This window comes from Mastomys coucha, unplaced genomic scaffold, assembly GCF_008632895.1.
Source record: "Mastomys coucha isolate ucsf_1 unplaced genomic scaffold, UCSF_Mcou_1 pScaffold6, whole genome shotgun sequence".
Lineage (NCBI taxonomy): Eukaryota > Metazoa > Chordata > Mammalia > Rodentia > Muridae > Mastomys > Mastomys coucha.
The window spans coordinates 89,276,527-89,283,881 of NW_022196912.1; the positions used below are offsets into that span (position 1 = coordinate 89,276,527).

The window sequence follows — 7,355 nt, forward strand, 5'->3', positions numbered from 1 at the left end:
GGCCAGCCTGGTCTACAGAGTGAGTTCCAGGACAGCCAAGGCTACACAGAGATACCCTGTCTCAAAAACAAACAAACAAACAAACAAAAAAACCCCCCCAAAAAACCCAAAAAACAAAAACCGAATCCAAATAAGCTCTACCAAGAAGTTGGAGAGAGTACCAACCTTTATGGAAATTACAATAAAGCAAAAATGACCAAGACCTATATAGTTTCCCCAGTATCCTTTGTGGAAAGTACCCTTTCGAGGTGCATTTAAAAAGATACATTTTATTTGTCTTTTGAGAATTTAATACAGGTATGCAATGTATTTTGATCATACTCATTTCCCACTCCCTGGACCACTATCCCAGGAAACCCCTACATCTTTCTTCCAACCTTGTGTAATTTCTGTGATTATTTTTTATAGAAAATTCCATATTAATAGAAGGGTTTATTTTCTTCTCTCGTTTAAATGAAGTCTAATGGTGTGAAGGCAGTACACTAGACCATGGGAACACTCGTGCGAACATACCTACCACCCCCCATCTACCCGGTGCCACCACCTCCAAATTCTTGACTCCGTTTTAGGAAGCAGCCATATAGGGTACCCAAAGGAATTAGACTCAGGGTTGAGTTTCATGGATTAATATTTCCCTCTTTCAAGCCCATCAACTGCTCAAACCTGCTTGTAATAACAGGAGTACAGTGTGATACAGTCCTGGAGCCAAAGGATCCCTCACACCTTTAAAGTGCAGTTCCACCTCTGTCCCCATTCAACTTCCTTGGGGACACCCATCCAGCCTCCAGTGAGCGACCGTTTCCTGGGACGCGAGACTCCTCTCAACGTTCAGGCCCGCGACGCTCCCGCTCCCGCGTCGCTAGCTCTCCTGGACCAAGTCAAAGTGACCCGTGGCTGGACCCCTCGTTCTCATCCTTCCTTCCTGGTAGAGCTCCCAGACTGGCTCTCAGTAGCCCCCTCTGGCGCCCGAGACCTTCAGGAAAGTTGCTTCGGGCGGTGGAGGGGCGTCATCGCCTCCTAGCAACGCTCCTAGCAACCGGATAACATCTGCTCCCTTTGGTCCAATGCGCGCCTAGAAAAGCCGCGCGCCCGCCTCGCGTTCTGAGCCGGAGCGAGAGGCGCTTCAGAGGAGGGACCGACCTGCCGGAGCCGGCCGCCCCGCCGAGCTGCAGTCGCCGCCGCCGCAGCCGCTGTCGCTGTCAGAGCCCGTCCGAAGAGTGACACCTTCGCGAAAAGACAGGAGCTGTGAAACATTTGCACACGTAGTCTTCGGGTGAGTGGACCCCTCGCCAGGTTTGCCAGGAACCCTCCAGCCAGGCATCTGACCCGAGGCCCAGAGAAGACGCGTTCCCTACCGCTGGCAGCTAGGGACTTGGCCTCGGATCCCACCCCGCCCCCAGCCATTGAAAAGTGACCAGCCACTGGTCCTGAATAACTTGATTTGGTTTTTTTTAAATGCCAGGATTGGATATTGAGACTCCCCCTCTGCTCGCTACTGTTAGTGCTCAGAAGTTTTCCACCCTTCTTGATTTTGCTTTGCCTGGCTGCCTGAGGCTGGAGAGAGCTGGAGACAGCGAGCTCCCAAAGGCAGCCCGAGGTTATGGATAAAACGACACGAAGTAGGCGCCACTAAATTCAGTCAACACGTATGGAGAGCGGGCTTCTGTTTTAGGTCCTCATCTGGAAAGGGTCCAGCTGGCCAGGAGCAGTGAGTGGTTCACGGGTCCTCAGCCTCTTGAGCAGTAACCATAGTAACTCACCTCTCTAGATGGGATCGTCCTTATTGGATGCCAGTCTTCCCTTGGAAAGCCCGTCTCTCTAAATATAGAAGATGATGAGATCCGTGAGCACACAGCCATGCAGACTAGGTGTGGTTAAACGGAACCCTTTGCCGAGAACTATCTTCAAACGTGAAGCATGCTAGCTACTTCAAACCTTGCCAGAAACAGTATGTCAGAGAAAGACCACGTTATGGTGTTTTGACTTAATTGCTTTGTTATTTTGGAGGGCGATACAGCCTAAAATTATACGAGAGCTGGCTGTGTTTTTTTTTTTTTTAAATCAAATTTTCCCCCAAAATAACCATCCGAGTCAATTGCTGGCGAGATGAATTATTGTGCACTTTTCAGATCTTTTAGGGGGAGTTGACGTTGCTCCTACTTAAACTTAAGTGATCCTGTGAGTTTGAAGGTTTATCTTTCTAAACCTTATTCCAGATCGGCCCTACCTCTAACGTCTCAATGCTGCCCCCTCCCCATCCCCATCCCACCGCCTTTTCCTGCCCTGATAACTTATTCATGCCCCTGTATCCCTGGTTCTTTACAAGTGTCTTATGCCAGTATGTCTCCTTGTTTCAAGATCCCAGGTCCCCACTCATGAGCCTGAGGCTGTGAGACATGTTCCATGTGCCAAGGGGAGTTCTCACCAAATCTTCTGAGGCTGTCCTAGTCATACACTGTTCGGTCTGAGTCAGCATTACCAGGTAATCCCCCTCTGAAGAGAAATCACTGTTTAAATATGTATCCAGAGAAATAAATGCTAATGCAGCATCCCAGCAACTTACATGATCAATAGAAGGGGCTGTTTATATGGGCAGTTGCTGGGGAGAAGTCAATAAAGGTTTTTCTGTTAAAAAGGAACATTTGTAGGCTGGCAGACTTTCCTCTCTTAGACCCCCTTGAATTGGGTGGGTCAAGTGAGGGAGCCTGGCTCCTGGAAGATGTCAAGTGGAGGCTTTCTGAGCACACTGGCAGTGTGGGTCTGGGGTGAAAGAAACCAAGAGAGAATGCTTCAAGTTGCCATAGGAGGTTGCGGGGACTTTTGGAATGCCAATTTACATGGAGACTTATGGTAGAGACCAAGGAGAATTTAACTACTTTCTTCCCAATTGTAAGACTAAATTTGCTGCACAAACAAATGTTCAGCTCCCTAGCACCGTGGAACTTGGCATACTGAGGTATCTCTGGGCAGTACCCCGCCAGAGGTGACTAGCCCAGAGAATGACAATGACACATTCCAAAAGATGTACCCTCCATAGAGACAGGCAGTTGGAGAGAATCCATTCAGATTCCTATTCAAAAACTTGTTGTGATTTCATATGGCTTTATGAATGTCACGAGACTTTGAAATCACCCATTTGATATTGGGCTAAGATAACAATGTATACAACACCAAAAACCGTTCATTAGCTCTTAGTACCAGCTGCCCTCCTCTCTCCTCCCATGATAATTACCGTATTTTACTGTGAGGAACAAGTTTGTGGGAAAAGATGAGACTTACTGCAGTCTTCCAGGGGTGTGTGTAAGTGTTTTGCTCACTCACAGCCATGATGATCGGTTCGGTTCCTGTATATATGCATTAGTCTTGTAACTTATACATACATCTCTCTATATATGTACATATATATGTGTGTATATATATCCTATATCTTATGCAATTTACATAGAAGTTTAAAACCCCCATGTCCTTTAATGCCTATGAATGACACTTGCTAGCCCATTGAGATGACTGTCACTATGAAAAAGTCAAGGGCTTCTCAAAATTTAGTCTTGATTTTCATCATGCAAGTCCAACATGTAGGCTTTGTACTGTGCAGATTTTGGTAAACATGCCTGTTTTAGAATGTCATAGTATTTAGACCTTAATTTTTTTAAAAAGTAGGTGCTATGAAGATAGCAAATACTTGATCCTAGTGACGTTGGTAGACGCACAGCTAAAATGAATCTGTAGTGACCCTCATCAATGTAGTTGCTATCCACACTTGCACACTCTGGGTTATAAAGAGTATGTGTGTCTAGGATATGATGCCTAGAACAAGCTCAGGGCAAACCAGAGCTTAGGGATGAAACCGAGATCTGGTGGCAGCCTTCCGTCTCCAGCCACTCACTCTGTGGTGAAGTTCTTAGGAGCACGTTAACATTCATGTTTGGATTCATGTCATAAAACTTCTGTAAGGCTTCGAAGATGCCTTGAAACACAATGGAGCCCTTGAAATCTCCATCAAGGCTTCTACTCCCTGGCTCCCTGCTCATGACTTGGTTTCCATAGCTTTTTCAGAAACAGAGGCAAGCATGAATGGACTAAACTCAGAATTGAGGCTAATGAAGAGAAACCTGCCTTCATGTTGGGCCTAGGGGCCTGCAGAAGCCAGTCCTGTTAAGTTTTTTATTTACATTTAATTTTTAAAAATGAGTCATCTATTTAAATACTTTTAGTACTTTACTTCCCCCTATTACTCTAACACAATTACTTTAATTTCTTTTCCCAGTCAAAATTATACAAAGACACCAATACAGACCCATCCAATTTCTAATAATTCTCAGTGGGGATAATGAGGAGATGGTATTAGTGAAAGGCAGTAAGGGTGTACTAATGTTGTGTTCAGTACTATAAAAGTCTTATATTTAGAAAAACAACCCAATGATTTGCTTTTATATTCTTAAGAGAGAGGCTTCCCAACAGCAGAGAGATGGGAGACTTCTAAGTCCTAATGGTTGAATGGATGGGGAAGAGATACAAGCTTGAGAACTCTGCAGGCATGTAGTAGAGAATCTATGAGACTTCAGGTGCTTATCCAAAGGGCCAGGGCATGAAAAAGCTGGGGATATTTTTGAAGAGAAGTGGGAACCAGGAGCTCAAAGGCTCAATTCTGTCCATACATGCTACTTGTCATGTTGGGGTGAGACAGCTTTGGGGGATTGCCTGAGCTTGAATACAATGCTATTCAAGGATGCCCCATATCCATAGAAGGAAAGCACCTCACTGGTGAAGATCACCTTCTTGCTAGAGAACCTCTAGTTGGGAACTCAAATCAGACACCATAAGATCAAGGATAAAGCCCCCATAAGAGCAGAGCAAAGGCTCCCAGAGAAGTGAATGGGGGTTTGGACTTGAGTTTCACTTTGACCTTGGACAACAGAAGCAAAGCTGGCCTTGGTCAGGGGTGGGGGGTGGGTGTTGATACACCCAAATAAAAGATGGATGGGTGGTAAATTAACAAAAGATGATATGAATGATACTGCTTAGGATTCTCTAAAAGGCCTCTGCTACCCACAAGTCAGGGCTCAAAAGTCTCCTTTCTGAGCACTGGCCCTGGGTACACACAGGAGTTAAGGTGTCTCTCTAGATATTATCAGTGAGATATTTTTTGGATATTTCATATTCAGAAAAGTAGTTGCTTGGCCAATCTTCTTTCTCTGTCAATCCTGTGTTGTGAGGTGAAGGATGCAAGGATGGGGGCACCATTCCCCCAGAAAGCTGTAAATCACAAGGTATATTCTGTGAGCTCGCTGTTTTGGCTTCGGTCATTGGCAGGGCTAGCTCATTGGGGAAGTCTGGCTGTGGTCCATCGTAACTTCCTTATTGTCTGGCTGGTCACCTCGTGTTTAGTGGTGTTCTCTCTGGCTCAGTGATCAATAGAACACGATGGGCTTGTGGGATTGCTGGTGCTCTGTTCAATCGTCCATATCTGTGCTTTGGACTACGCCAGGGCATCAGGAATCTCAGAGCAGACAACCTTGAGAAATCACTGGCCATCAGTATCTCTGGAAGTTCCTAAGAAAGCCTTCCAGAATCTGCGACTTGTTGGGAATAACTGAAACTGCCAATAAAATCAATATTGTGCTTGGAGTAGATGATAAATCTGAAGAAACAGATTGCTCCATTGATTCAGAGCTAAACACCAACACCGAGTTCTGCTGCCATAGAGCATATTGTACAGAAAGGTGGTTGTGGGGCAATTGACAGAATGAAGGTAGCTGATAGAGCACTGTCAAATATCCGTAAAGCTAGCTGTCCATGGAAAGCAGGGTAGTGCAGCCTTGGACTTTGCTTCAAGTTCCCGTCTGCTTTCATGAACATACTCATGAATGTTTTATGTAACCCCGTGGTTCACACCAATGAGGACGTCAATGTCTGACATATAATAGGATGCTTCTGAGTCAGATATATAGATTCATGTTTTGTTTTTTTTTTGAAAAGGGGTCATTGCAATAACGATACATAACAGTGATTGAACTGAAATTATGAGCGCGTGTGACAGACGCCAAAGAGAGTGATTTTAAAACATCATCTCAGCTAAATGACATACAAACCAGTAAACTGAAAATTGTCCCCACCCCTGCCCCCCCCATGAAAAAACCAGGCTCTGTCTGGAAGACACAGAACAAATCACAGAGCTGGGTTTGGTCCTGCCGGAGTGCATCAAGCCATGCAGCAAGACCGTGCAGCATGGCTGACGGTCAGATGAGATAATTCTCACTGCTGCTGTTTGTTTTGGGTTTTCCTGGATGACACCGAGGACTGAACCCAAGTCCTGTGCATGCAAGCTGGATGCTTGGCTACCGAGTCACATCACCAGCCCTAGATTAGATCATTTGAAGCCAAAGTATTTATAGCCTTAGGATAAAAACCGTCAGGTCTGATACTTTCCCTATTGGCACAGCAGGGTTTAGGCAGACAGGCATACTTTCAAAGGCCAATGCCAAGCTGTGATGTTACAAAAGGAGAACGGATAAGACCATGCTTTATCTACAATGGGCATCAGCTTGTGGGTAGTGTGTACTTTCCCCACAGATCAGCCTCCGCTCCTTCTGTCGATGGCTAGGATGCACACCTCTAACCAGGTGGCTTCAGCTTGATTGATTTATTTTTTTTTACCATGTGTTCATTAGAATGCTGGGAAAATTAAAGACTACTAAGATGAAAGTATTAGACACATCAGCTCCTTACTCTTTCTTGGGTATCTCCTTTGACCTAAAAAAGAAAAATTACTGAGCTGGGGATTGTTCTTTTGCTGCTGTCTGCCCTTTCAAAGTGTTTATAAATTAATTTGCTGATGATGTTTCTTTAATGTACTGTCCCTGGGCCTCCCAACCAAATGAAATCACTTGAACGCTAACAGGATTCCAGTTGCCTGGGGGCAAAGGCAGAACAGTAAGGAAGCAATAATTTGTAATTGCATTTTAAGCATTTATTTAAAGACTTATGTATGAACTGCCCTGCCCAGGGTTTTAATGACAGGCAGGTCACTCTGATCTGTGGCTTTTGTTGTGTTACTTGTTGAGCTCTTATGTTGTGACATTCATGAAACCTGGCACAGACATTTTGTGTAACCCAGAGGTTACAACATTAAAAATAATTTTTATGTTCAAACCAGCATTAGCTGTTTTGATTCAGGAAAAAAAAATTGGCTCAGCTCAGTTCAGTTTTATAGCTTGTGTATTATTCCCAGACCCCAGAATGCTAACTCTAAAGGCATATAGTCATTTTGGTCTTGCTTAGTTCATTGGATTTTAGGTGAATTCAAGCTTCTCTTTTTTCTTTTTTTCCTTTTCCTTTTTCTTTTCTTTTTTTTT

General features: G+C 44.6%; 1 long non-coding RNA gene across 1 annotated transcript in view; it reads left to right on the plus strand.

Annotated features, from left to right (window-relative positions):
- Positions 1–1,035: 1,035 nt before the first annotated feature.
- The window catches only part of LOC116080524, an 11,448-nt gene continuing 5,128 nt past the window's right edge, over positions 1,036–7,355 (plus strand). The window contains exons 1-2 of the long non-coding RNA XR_004114469.1: positions 1,036–1,273; positions 2,359–2,482. This is a non-coding gene — a long non-coding RNA (uncharacterized LOC116080524). The remainder of the gene's footprint in view (positions 1,274–2,358; positions 2,483–7,355) is intronic.